Genomic DNA, 13,663 nt, shown 5'->3' on the forward strand with positions numbered 1-13,663 from the left:
AACAGAACGTGCTGGAGAGGGGGCGGGGCTTATCTTCTCCATGTAAATACTGTGGTGGAAACGACTATGTCAAAATTAACCTATTTGACCGTGATTTAATAGTAATACACGTTTCAAAATAATAATAATAATAATAATAATGCCGAAGTAACAACATACTGAAAACTGTTAGTAAAACCATGTTTTAATGCTTTACAATTTACATACCTAGATGCACGTGTGTTGTGTTTATGCAGTGCAACTCCCACCCAGTGGGTGGCTATGTAGAGTGATAGAACAGAGCAGGCACGCCCCCGAGAGAAGGAAAGCAAGTCACGTCACAAATTAGCATTTCTAAAATGTTAGCGTTGATTAATAAAAGTGCAAAAAGACAGCGGTTGTCGCCGGAAGAAACTTCAAATACAGAGAATGCTGTGCCTGTGTTGGAAATTGTGTCTGATGGGGAGCTTTCTTTGGTTGATCCTCCTGCTCCAAGTTCTAGTGCATTAGCATTAGCACTAGCTCCGCCGCCTCCTCCAGAGCCTCTAACGTTAGCTGCTGCTGGCGCAACTGCCACCACCAACTCCGGGCAAAGCGATGCACCTGACTGCTGGACAACGGACCAGGTGCAATATTTTTGCAAGACCAATGCATGGCTCGTTCTTAAAGATAAGAAGCTAGGATGTCGGATATGCAGAGATGTCAAATCTTTGGGAATACACAATGGACAAGGACTGAAACTGTCAACTGAATGGGGTGAGTGTGCAGTGTCTCATTTCGGTGTTGACAAGGGCAAACAACAAGCTAGCCTGAGAACAAAAATCAAAGAACATAAAGAATCACAAGCCCATGTAAAAGCTGCTGACATCCTTACATCTGCTTCACGTGAAACTATTCAACATCAAGTGCAGTCTATGCATAAATCTGAATTAGACACCACTATCAGAGTTTTTCGAACGGCATATAAAATTGGCAAACATAGCCGGCCATTCACAGACATGCCAATTGATTTGAATGTACAGAAACTGAATGGGCTGAACGTGGGCAGGGTTTTGCACTCCAATAAAACCTGTGGCGAAATCATCGACCACATAGCTCATGAGCTGAAGAAAAAAATGGCAAAAGACATTACAGAAAACCAAAGAAAACTCTGTGTTTTGGTCGATGAATCTACCACTATTAGTGGTAAAACGGTGCTTGTTGTGTGTCTACGCTCAGCATTAGCTGATGCTGAGCCCGAAACGTTTTTTTGGGAGCTGATCGAGTTGGATGGAACAACGGCTGATGACATCACAAAGGCGTTAATGGAGTGTCTTGGAAGAGATTTTAACGAGGACTTTTTAGGTCAGTGTTTCGTTTCTTTTGCATGTGATGGGGCTTCAGTCATGCTAGGGAAGAGAACAGGCGTTGCTACCCAGTTGTGTAGTAAATTCCCAAGCCTGTTTGTGTGGCACTGCTCCAATCATCGTCTAGAGCTGGCAGTTGGGGATGTGGTCAAGGAGGTCTCAGGGCTCAATCATTTCCAGATCTTTTTTGACAAACTCTATTCCTTGTTCCATGCCTCCCCCAAAAATCAGAGGCAGTTAGCGCAGTGTGCGCAAGCAGTCGGACAGCGTCTCCTGGTGATAGGGCGTGTTTTGTCCATCCGCTGGGTGGCTTCAAGTGAAAGGAGCGTCAGAGCAGTCTGGGAAAACTACCGAGTGCTTCATGATCACTTCACAAATGCTGCAAACGACACGAGCAGGGATTCCAGAGACAGAGCAAAGTACAAGGGCCTGGATGATGTGCTCACATCTGCAACGTTTGTCAGCAATCTGGGACTGATGTACGATGCACTCACAGAGCTCAGCGACCTCTCTCGGCAACTCCAAAAAAGAGAGATGACACTGCCTACAGCAGATAGGCTCTTAACTCGAGAAATACGAGTTTTTGAATCCATGGTCACCATGCCTGGCCCACACATGACTACAGTTCATACAGCTCTAGCTGAGAAGTCCTTCAAGGGTGTTGCCCTGCGTGAGAATGGCAGGCTTGTACAGATTCATGCAGGTCAGTTTTTCCGCAGTATGGTAGATAATCTGAGACACAGAATGACTTCCACAACCTCCTCTCATGTCAGCACAAGAGAAATCCCATTACATGGCCGGGAGGCCCGGGACAATCAGCTAATCCAGGACATGAAAGTTATCCATCCTGGAAGTTGGCCTGAAGAGGAGTTAGACGTACAGTATGGGGACATAGAGGTGCTACGTTTGTGCGAAGTGCTGAAAGTGGACAGAAGAGAGACTGTTCAGGGCTTTCGCGAATACAAGGAAACCAGGGCATCCCGTACACCTGCTGCCATGGAGCCTCTACTGAAAGCAGTCCGAACCATCGCTGTCTCCACTAGTGAGTGTGAGCGGGCATTCAGCTGCATGAACGATATCCTTACTGCAAAAAGGAATGCTCTCTCTGTCAGCCGACTGTCCAGCCTGGTTTTCATTAAATGTAATGGACCATCACTAGGACAGTTCAATCCGGAACAGTATGTGAGGTCCTGGCTGGCAAAGGGAAGGAGAAGTGCTGATGAAAGAGCCTGTCCAGCTCCAGCCCCTGATACTGATGTCCCCAAGGCCTTCTGGAGCCTTTTCTAACAATGTGAAGTATATTGCAAAGCAGTTCACCCAGTGAGAAGACTTTTGGCATAATGTGCCGATTTGTACAGATCCTGGAGATAGAAGGACTTCAGACCAACCAGGGAGTTATCTGATCAGCTTGGTGTTCAATGTAACTCTTTACCATGGCTCAGACTTTGTTACTTGCAGTTACAGTTTCTCATTTTAGATTGTGCAAATGTTGCATTTGTTTTTACATGTTCTTTGTTCATGCTCTTTATCATTTTTCTGAGTTGGAAAGTTAGATTGCATCATAGTTTACTTTATACATATTTGTATTCTTCAGTGGTGAAGTATATTGCAAAGCAGCTCAGCCATGTGAGAAGACTTTTGGCACTTTTTCGTTTTCTGAGTTGGAAAGTTAGATTGCATTCAAAATGTACAGAAATACTTAATTTTGTTAAAGCTTTTTATAAAAAATGCTTTTGACCAGAGCTTTGTTTCCTTGTCATTAATGTTGAACACCACCAGAGGGGCTCTCACCTGAAAGGTCTCTGCTTCATGTGTCTTCAGCAGAAGATCTAGACTTTGATTGCTATATTTTCAGTTAATATTGACCTTACTGAGCTTTAGCCATATCCGCTGCCTATCATAACAAATGTTAAGTACAGTGAACCTTTCTAAAATATACAGTAGTAAAGAGACAAACCCACCAGCATTATAGTAGCCAAATTCTTGTTTGTGGGCTGTATATATAAAATTGACTTGAAAAAGTTGCTGATTTTAGAGTACTGGCACCTTTTTCATTCCAATTCAAGCACTGCAAAGCACTTAAGATATTCATTGCTATCGGGATGTTAAGAGCATTCCATGGAATATAACAACAAGTGTACCTCGAGCCGGTTTCTCAAACTTACCTACCCCACCTTTAATTGAAGTAAATGTTTCAGTTTTTTCAGTGTTGCTCATTCTGTTTCCAGTCAATGTGTTAATGAAGGGAATACTTCACTTGCAAAATGACCATTTGTATATTAATGACTCCCCATGTCACTCACTATGAATTATAGATTGTTTTTCTAACATGCCTTCACAGTGAATGAATACTCTGAATGCAATATAATTAAAGCGTTATTGAAGAATTCAGGGTTACACGAGGTAAGTCATTCATTTACATAGTCATTTTGTGGGTAAGTATTTCTAAAAGCCAACAGGCTGTACGGGCACGGATCTTTGAATCACACTCCCGGCAAAAAGAATAAAACAAAATACATGCAACCATATCTCTCAAAATTGAACATTTAATTTAAACCCGCAGATATGGATCCCAAACATGCAAAGACTGTGTGTGTGTGTGTGTGTGTGTGTGTGTGTGTGTGTGTGTGTGTGTGTGTGTGTGTGTGTGTGTGTGTGTGTGTGTGTGTGTGTGTGTGTGTGTGTGTTCAAATACAGATAATCCTGTAGGTCAAAGGTGAACCAGAAGTAATTTTCTGTCGTCCAATGGGCAATTTGGTTGATAGTTTTATCATTCACCTTTGTTTGCTCTATTGAATGCGCTCGGCTAACCCGCGGGGTTATTTACAAACTGTCGGATTGTCAGACTACTCGCATCTTTCACCATCTGGCTTCATTTAGAAAACCTCCCACATTCACAGATCTGAGTATTAAAACTGATTGGAAGGAGGGTCAGAACTAACTAAATGGAACCAAAGAAGTAATACAACTAAATCATACAGGGAAACAAATTGGTACTGGAAGTAAAGCACATGGCTAAAGTATCTGCTTTGTGTGGTAAAATGATCAATTATGCTCTTAGATTCATGGCATTGAGCCCAAGCGACATTTTTAAATCTGCATCAGAAAATCGGTATCTTTCATTCCTGCACCTCTCTGCCGCTTTAAATTCGGATATACATCACATTTTTGTATTCTTCTTTCCTTTTTATATATATTTTATTATAGACCAAAGAAAATTCCTTTTATGTGTAAACCTACTAAATATACTTACAACCAGACTGATTCTGATCCAGCTTAAAATGCAGTGTGATTGGACCTGTTTCTTATTGACAGTTTCCTCCTTGTTTTATGGATCTTTGTCAAAAAACAGGACAGCTCCTCATACATTTTTGACAGTGTGTGGTGGACAGATTTGAATTCCATGACAACACTTTCTCAGTACTTTATTCACAGCCTTCAGCATACTCTTCATCCATTCAGCTATTATTAGCCTCTGAAACTCACATGGACCTCTGGACAATGAGGGATTGCTATTGTTCCATTCCTAACCCTGGAGTTCATTTGCCTCTTCCATTTATTTATGGTTTAAAGAGATAATACCACTCAACAAATCCTAACTGCCCATCCCTTCATTTGCTCTCATCATTATCGAAAGTAGTGATTGTGTTGCTGAAGACCCCTCCCTTTTTCAGCCTCCACTCATCCTCTTTCTCTGTCATAAGAGGCCCTCTTTGCACTCAGTCACAGGCCATTAAAGTTGTCCCATAGCAATAAGCCTTTGTCTGTGAGACCAAACAGTTGATGCTTGATAAGCGTAATCCTGGCCTGTGTTTTAGTCCTCTGAATGGTGCTGTGTGGGCTGCGAGCCCCTTCACAAAGCTGCTAGCACTAAATTGCTCACTCTTGCTTGCCTTTTGTCTCTGGATTTGTGAAACACTTTGAGCCGCTTTTACAATTATGGGGGCGATGGCCTCTGTGGGATGGAGTTTACCGAGGACCGTGTTTGTAGCCAAATTGACCACACATGATTAGGATATAAGCAATACTTTATATTTTCATTGCAAAAGTTGAATTATGATTTGTTAAGTCATATATTTCCAGAGAGGTAGAAGGAGGTGTTCACACATCCAACTCCCTCTGTTGCATGGGAGTTTGGAAGTATCACGTTATATATTTTAAAATTATGTCTGGGTACAGGCCATTGAGCTCAATGTTTTATAATGGCATGTGTCTGTGGAGAGCTGGCACCTAATCTGTATTTGACAACACATTTTTGAGACAGAGAGGCCTGAAGCATGACGTTTCCAAATCAACACAAAGTCATTTGGTTTCATCTACCAAGAAATCTTGATGGATATATGTTTTACTGAAATGTGTGCCTCCTGCTGTAATACTGCATAGTATAAAGCGTCAACGTTTTATCAACAAAATGACTTTCTGCTTTTAGCCATCAAAATGATTTTAAGACCTCTTTAATTATTTTGTGTTTGAGTTGTGCAAACTTCAAGTGTGTCTTTCTGTCACTGCTTTTATTCCAGCAAGAGTATGGTCAACAACACCCAACTAGCTTAAACCACAATCCCATTAATTACAATAGCACTCCAAGGGGAAGCAGCCAGGCTGGATTAATTGGCCTGCACTATGCAAAGCAGGCACAGTGTAACAGGAATTCAATACCAAGAAGGACTGATGAGTGATTACAAAAACATTTCACTCGCTGCCCAAAGTTTAGCTGGAAATGGTCTCATGTTAAGAGTTCTCTTCTTTATCCCAAACACTATTTTATCTCATTATTAATTGACCCTGTCTGCAGTTGACAATTGCTGGAATGCCAATGCCTTGTTTTGTCTCTGACTGAGATGTCAAAGATGTCAACATTGTTTGCCATCACTCACTTTCCATTTGTGCAGACTCTAGCCCAGCTAATGCTTCTTGTATGTCCCCTCTGGGCTCCCATATATCAGCCCTTGACCCACGGGAGAGGTTCAGAAAGAAGGGATCATTTATTATTGAAATGTCTAAAGGGGTGGGGTGAGGTGGGGATTCTCATAAGGCCAACCTGATCTCACCAGAATGCGTGACTCCACCACGACTCCTTAACACCGCATTGCGTGGTGGAGTCACGCATTCTGCTACATTTACGTGTCGGCACCACGCAAAAAACCCCAATGTAAAGTGAATGAGGCTCTTTGTCGCACACACGCATTTCTACAACGTCCCGCAGTGAGCTTTATTCTATAAAACGTTTTTAAAATCTACTTTATAGCTTGTAGTAACTGGCTTCTTTTATTTTATTTGTATTCATAATAATTTGTATTTTTCGTCAGAATGTAAAAATTACATTAGTTACGAATTTTTGTTCTCAAAAAACAGTGCATTGTGTGTAATACAACTGTGATTTTTATTAAATTAGTTAGTTTGTAAGGAAGGCCAGAGCTTCAGCTGTGTCAAATAGATTGTTCCCTTTAGTTAACGTTATTTTAAAAGATAATGATCAGGGGTGCACATAACTTGTTTGCCCTGGTTCTCAAAGGAGCACCTGGAGATGTTGCTTGGTGCTCATCCTTAAAATGAAATAAACCGTAACTTTTGAGGGGGTCTTGACTTTATTTGCCAGACACACGGCACTGAACACACATGCAGAGGTGAACACAAAACACACATGCAGAGGTGAACACAAGACAACATTAGCACGACCAGTAATCCTACAAGCTGTCATCACTCCCCTCCTGACTGTCAGACATGGTAGCTGATGATGTACAGTAGGCCTACTTCTTTCTCTCTGGTTGAGTCTGCGATTAGCTGCTTGCATCCACAAGTCAACAGCTGGTTTTGGGTGGAAAGTCTCTGTTGTCATCTTAGACAAGTGGATGTAATCAAATAAGTATGTGAACATAACCAATAACCTACCATAGCCAATAACAAATTAATGTAACTTATTTTATTTGTGTTGTTCATTCATATCTTATTTTACCTTAACATTTATTTATTTATGCATTTTTTTTTATCTCTCCAGTTTTAAAGGATATTTTTGGTTACTGTCCTATAGTATACATTGGAATGATTTCAAACCTGTTTTATCCCAATAATTATAAAGGAGTGCCTTGGAAATATGTGTTTACATCAATTGTGACCAAACCGTTTGAACTTAGACTAAGAGTCCTTTACCTCACTGAGCTGTAGTATCAGCCTCTCAGTCTGACTGGAGAGGACTCTCCCTCCACATTATTGTAGAAACATCTTCTTCTTATATCCGTTAGAGCAGCTAGCACGGCACCAGATTCTAATAACAACAGCGCTGGTACCGGTGCACCCTCCCTCTCTCCCTCGCATTTTGGCTGTGAGCTCAGAGCTGCGGGCGCCAGATAAGCCAACATCCCCCATTTTCATCACTTACAGCGTCCATCGTACAAGGCAAATTAAACGTGTAACCAGGGTGAAAAGGGTGTTACGTAAGGGATAATGTGCAGCAACGCGGTCATTATGGGGAAAAGAACACCGACAGGCTGATCAGGAGCCCGACGCGAAGCGGAGGGATCTAGATCGGCATGAAGGTGTTCTTTTCCCCATAATGACCAAGTTGCTGCACATTATTCCGCTTATTACATGGCCACATTCTCAACAAAGTAACATTATGAATCCCAATATTAATTGAAATGCTTTTATGGATTTAGAAAATTATTTTATTGATTTAAAAAATAGTTGTATTGATTTAAATTGAGAAAAATAAGAAAAATAGTCCGTTGTTACTGTTTGAACTAACGTAGCAACGGCAGGAAGTGCTTCGATAGCGTTTTTGAGGAGCTTTTTGATTACAGATTTGAAAACATCGCTGCTTGATTTAAAAGCAGCACAATTCATTAAGTCAAACCTTGGAAAATATCTAGATATCCCTGCCCTAATGCCAAAGGAACTGCACACTGAATATGTGTCGCCGTTTGATGTCTATGTCTGGACCGCTGCGTAAAAAGGAGGGTTTCTGACCGTTACTTATCCTCTGTTTTCTTGTCCCTCTTGTCTTTTTCTTTTCTTCACTGGGGACTCATCAGCCACTAACCATTCCTCCAAATTACTGTGCTCTCCAAATATATTCAAATTAATGTTAAAATCCTCCATGTTGCTATCACACGACAGCGGAAAACTAAAGACAATCAGACAGTTTGCTTGCTTTTCAAACTGTTACATTTGAAAAACAGTTAGAGCGTCTCTTGTCAGTTTGAAAAGCCAACGGTAGGAACTGCTTGCGTTTTTGATTACAGATTTGAAAACATCGCTCCTTGCTTTAAAAGTAGCACAATTCATTAAGTCAAACCTTGGAAAGTATCTAGATATCCCTGCCCTAATGCCAAAGGAACTGGCAACTGAATATGTGTTGCCGTTTGATGTCTATGTCTGGACCGCTGCGTAAAAAGGAGGGTTTCTGCCCCGTTACTTCTCCGCTGTTTTTCATGTCCCAGTTCGAAAAGCAAACTGCATGCACTGCGCACCAGTTATGTGCAGCCCTGATAATGATCATGTCCCCTTTATTGTATTACGAGCGTCCATTCCCATTGGATAACGGAGAATTGTACACCCGGAAGTAAGTATTCTCCTTACTGTCGATTGATTTTACAGTGATATCTGCACTACTCATCAACTCAAAAACACCAAATTATCCTTGTTAATTACACAACATTGATTGGTTTAAATTGTGTACAATGCTTTTGTATTTTTCCCCTTCGATTCGGAGAAACGAATATTTTTTCGGAGTTTTTGAATGGCAGAAGACACTACACTACCCAGAATCATCAGCTATCGTTTAGGACTACACCATGTGCTTAGCTTGACAAACCCCGTGATCAGTCCTCAAGCTCTGTGATTGGTTGACCTCCAACTGCATTCCATATAAAAAAACGTTTCGTAAAAGATAAAATCATACTTTATTCAGCAGTGCTTGCTTTACTCTTTGAAAGTCATCACATGAATGCATTGTAATAAATGGTTTGGCTGCATTAAATATTACACATCTATCGTAGTTCTTTATTTATCTACGCAGTGCTTCTCAAAGTGTGGTCCGCGGACCACTGGTGGTCCGTGAGCGCCCCCTAGTGGTCCGTGAGTATATTGGTAACATTTCACATTTGAAATTAATTAATCAATTTAAGTTTTCCGCACTCTCGCGGGAATATCTCCGCAATGAAGCAAGGTTACGTTTCACTTTCGATTGCATGATATAGCCCAGCGCAACACCTTCATCACACATGTTGCCACTTGTTTGTACCATTTTCAGGCGATGTGTAATCTGTTCTAGAAAAACGATGTGGTTTTTGATATTTGTGGAGTTAGGTGGTCCGCGAGTGTTTTTGTATTGGTTAAGCGGTCCTTGGTATGAAAAAGTTTGAGAAACACTGAAGAGATCGGGCATCAGAATAGACCGGAAACTATTCTTTTACCGTTCTGTTTTAATTTCACAATAAAGTTAGTAGTAATAATCTGTTTTGATATTATTGTTTTTTATTAACTACTAGACCGCTGGGTCATGTTAAGACCATATTTTCTGTGTTGCTGTGGGGTTTTTCCATCGCTTTTGTGTTACAAATAACAAAATATACCCGTCGTAAACTAAACCAGAAACAGCAGTATATTTTATTTTGTTAACACTTTAAACTTGACAATTTTTTAACCCGCACCTCCTACTGGTTAAAGCCAAGCGGCAAACTGTGGGGTAGAGCCGGTGTCAGTACCAGATATGTTCGGCCTACCAGATATGTTCGGGTGTATTTCCGTCGCATCCGTCATCCGTCATATCCGTCATATACTCACCTCCCTCTGCTCCCAGCGCTATGCTGCCACACACCGGCCGTCTGCGGAACTGCAGCCGGAGGAACTCGGTACAGCTTGTTATGTGTGTGTACTTAATTATTTACAATTAAAAAATATATATATTCTGCGTTACTTTAGCCAACACTTTTATAATATATAAGCCTGATCATGTCGTTGAAAGCAAGTACAGATGTTCTCCCTTTTCCACAGTTCTGTGTGAACTTCATCTAAGGCAGATGCTTTGCTTCTGCACCAGTTTAGCAGAAGTCTGTTTTGTAAGACTGGTTTTGTTGCAGTCTGTTCATGCTATGTGTTTCTTGCGTAAGACTATATACACACGGAACACATGTATTACAGGGCTGTACCCAGTGTGCTTCATAAAACATTTTTGAAGCTTATTTTTTTAAATTAAGCCGTTTCCATGTTATAACAGCATCTCGTTAAATCAATATCGGAAACAATAATTGTCTTTTTGTGGTTATTTAAATGTCATTTATGGTGCTGTTAGAGTGCTTATAGACTGACCCGTTAATACAGATGCCCCCCCCCCCCCCCCCTTTGTGTGCGGTGAGCTGGAGAGAAGGCAGTCTATTTATTTTGGTGAAAAAAAACCCCCTAACATATATGGATTGAATCAGAATATTGTGTTGGATCAAAACATATTGTACATTTTGAGAATTCTTACATCTATTACAATACATTTTGAGCTTTGGACAATGTTTGGATCAAACGAGCCAGAAACAACCTTAAGCAGCCACCACTGGAATATTATTGCAGTAATATTATAATACTAGTAGCCTTATATTAGTGTAGCCTAATATTGATCGACAAATATTTAGAAATAAATCTGGTTCTGCCTGCCTGCCTCATCGCACTATGCCCTGCTGCATTACCATGTATAGTATTTACATTCATAATGATCCTTTTTTGTTGCAGAGCTTTAGAGGCTTTAAGAGACGAACTGTCAATGATGCCAACTTGGCGACCTACAAACTAGATATAGCAATCTTGGAGCTATTGCGGCTAGCTACTTTCATTGGAAAGAGTCTCTAATTTTTTGTATGTATATATTTAATATATCCATCCCAAGCTTACCTACCCAACTGAATGAATTCACACATTCAAGTAAATAGAAAGACAGCACAGCATTCAAGTGTTTATTGAGAATTTGAACTTCAACGTTAATGGAAAAAGCTCCAAACTTTTCTCTACAGCCCTTAGTATCAAGAAATCCTTCTAGTTCCTTTTACATGTGGATAGGAAAACAGCACAGATTGTTCAGAATATATGAGGAAGCCATCAGGGAAGCAGCATGACCCAAGGCAGGACTGCAGAGACAGGTTCAGCCACGACCCGAAGTCCACGACCCGAAGTCCACGACGGGCAGCGTCCGGGAAAACCAAACTTGAAGGTAAGATATCAAAGGATGATCTTCATTAATTGCAGTGACAATTTAGTCTATTCTGACATTTGTTTGTGTGAGTTAATCTTTACCTATGATATCTGGTTGCAGAAGGGACTGCAATAGCCTGGATGTTGGTCATCAGAGTAGATGCCCTGCAATTCTCCTCTTTTACCTTTCCCAACATATCCTATGAATAGAAAAAGAAAATATTGTAATTGAATCACACTAGGACCACAACACACTAAATATGTAATGACACATAAACATTATTATCCAGAATAAGAAGTCTACCTGGTTTGCAGTTTTTGTAAGGCTCCAAGCATCCACGGCAGGTGTCAATGGTGTACATGACGTTGAAATCCTGCTTGTATGAAGCAGAGAACAAACTCCATGTAGCAACACCTGTGTAAAACAAGCATTTCAATAGAGCCATTAAAAATATGCATAGACACCACAGCTGTCGTATACTGCTGCACCTTCACTGAATCACTTACTCTCAAGCCAGCGAAAGTGGGCCCCTCTTCTGAAAGACACAGTGGACATTGTGTCTCTGAAGGTGGTACACACTAGAGTGAGTGATGAGTACGCTTTGTCACCTTCCTGGAGAACCACTTCCATCAGAAGGTCCGAGAGAAGACAGTTTGGCAGCTGTGAAGTATTGGTCAGACTAGATCAAACATATTTAACAACACATTGACTAGACTGTTGCCAGCACAATCGAAATACCAAGATTCTTTGGGCTTCAGGTAGCAAAAATACACATTTTTAATATTAATGTTGAATATATCACACACATTTTTCTTATGTTTTGTTATTCTTCTCCTTGAGGTAAAAAACAGCTATCAATAAAGTTAAAAAAAGCAGTGAGACATAATAGTTGGAAATTCTGCCGTGATCATAGGTCGTTTTTTAAACAAAAAACAGTTACTGCTTCACTGAAAAGATATTACCTCCAATATGAAGCACATGTCGGACTTTTGAAACTGGACCTTTGAAGGAAAATATAAGGTGTGGGTCATGTGATTGTTTAATTACATGTGTATACAATTATCAATATTGATATGTATGCATGTGTTAAATAATCTGGATTGTTACATTTCTTTATCACAAACAGGAGTGTGCCTATTGACCTCATGTTCTGTCTTTTGCTTCTTTGAGACCCTGTACACTGGCTCCAGTGCCCCTTTGAGCAGCTCTTCGGCCTCATTGGTCCAGTAAGAAAACCTCTGTCCGTGGCTATAAAAATCACATAATATCAGGATGAAAATGTAAATCAGTGTCAAAGAAACTGTTGTCTATAAAGTAACATTTAAAATGTATGATTTACCCTTCAATCTGGTACCGTTCCATGAGCATAATGCACCACCATTTCCGGATCTGTGCTATGTCCCGCTAAAAGAAAATGTAACAATAATAAAGTTGAAAATGAATGGAACCTCATCATTTGTCTACTCAATGTTAGCCCCCTCTTCCCCCTGAAATACTAACTCAGAGGATAAATACTGACCTCGGTAAACCAAAGTGGAGCATCTGTGCTGAAGTTGAGTGCATACTGTGAAAGGATAAAGATCTGTTAAGTTATGAGTTTCAAAAACTAACAAAACCCCTTAAAAAAAAGTGTCAAGGGAGGAATTTACCATCAGTATGAAGACACCACAGTCATTGCCCGTGGTTTGGTGAGGCAAACCCTGTAAGAATTTGGAATATAACAGTGATGTTCATGGTCAAATGGAAAATAAAGACATGTGAAAGCAGGTGTATGAGATGGTGGAGAAATGTACCTTGACGTCTCTGCCAAACTTTACTGTCCACTGACCTGGAGCAATGCGGTGCGCTAGGTCACTGTCAAAAGAAATGATAAGACATGGGAATTGATTTGGTGAAGGAACGCTATACTCAATATAATTCATGTTTTTGGATTTCCTTACATTGAACTATTGCATGCCTTAAAAGAGGAAAGTTATGAAAGCCACTGAACGGGGCTAAAATAAAACAAACAAAAATACGTTTACCAGCCTCTGAACAAAGCTGAACTTGAAAACAACCTTTGAACAAGGCTTATAACAAAATGAACATTATAATTCATAGCATCCTGTTGCAGACTCTTTTTCTTTTGGTTCCACTAAGGACACTCCAGACTTTGTGGAAA

At 40.5% G+C, this 13,663-nt stretch overlaps 1 long non-coding RNA gene across 1 annotated transcript; it reads right to left on the bottom strand.

Annotated features, from left to right (window-relative positions):
* Positions 1-11,252: 11,252 nt before the first annotated feature.
* Positions 11,253-11,829, bottom strand: LOC117534136. The gene is made up of 3 exons (XR_004567153.1): positions 11,806-11,829; positions 11,604-11,701; positions 11,253-11,513 (listed from the first exon to the last, which is right to left on the bottom strand). It is a non-coding gene; the product is annotated as an uncharacterized LOC117534136 (long non-coding RNA).
* Between the last annotated feature and the right edge of the window lie 1,834 nt (positions 11,830-13,663).

Source organism: Gymnodraco acuticeps, unplaced genomic scaffold, assembly GCF_902827175.1.
Source record: "Gymnodraco acuticeps unplaced genomic scaffold, fGymAcu1.1, whole genome shotgun sequence".
In the NCBI taxonomy this organism is placed as follows: Eukaryota; Metazoa; Chordata; class Actinopteri; order Perciformes; family Bathydraconidae; genus Gymnodraco; species Gymnodraco acuticeps.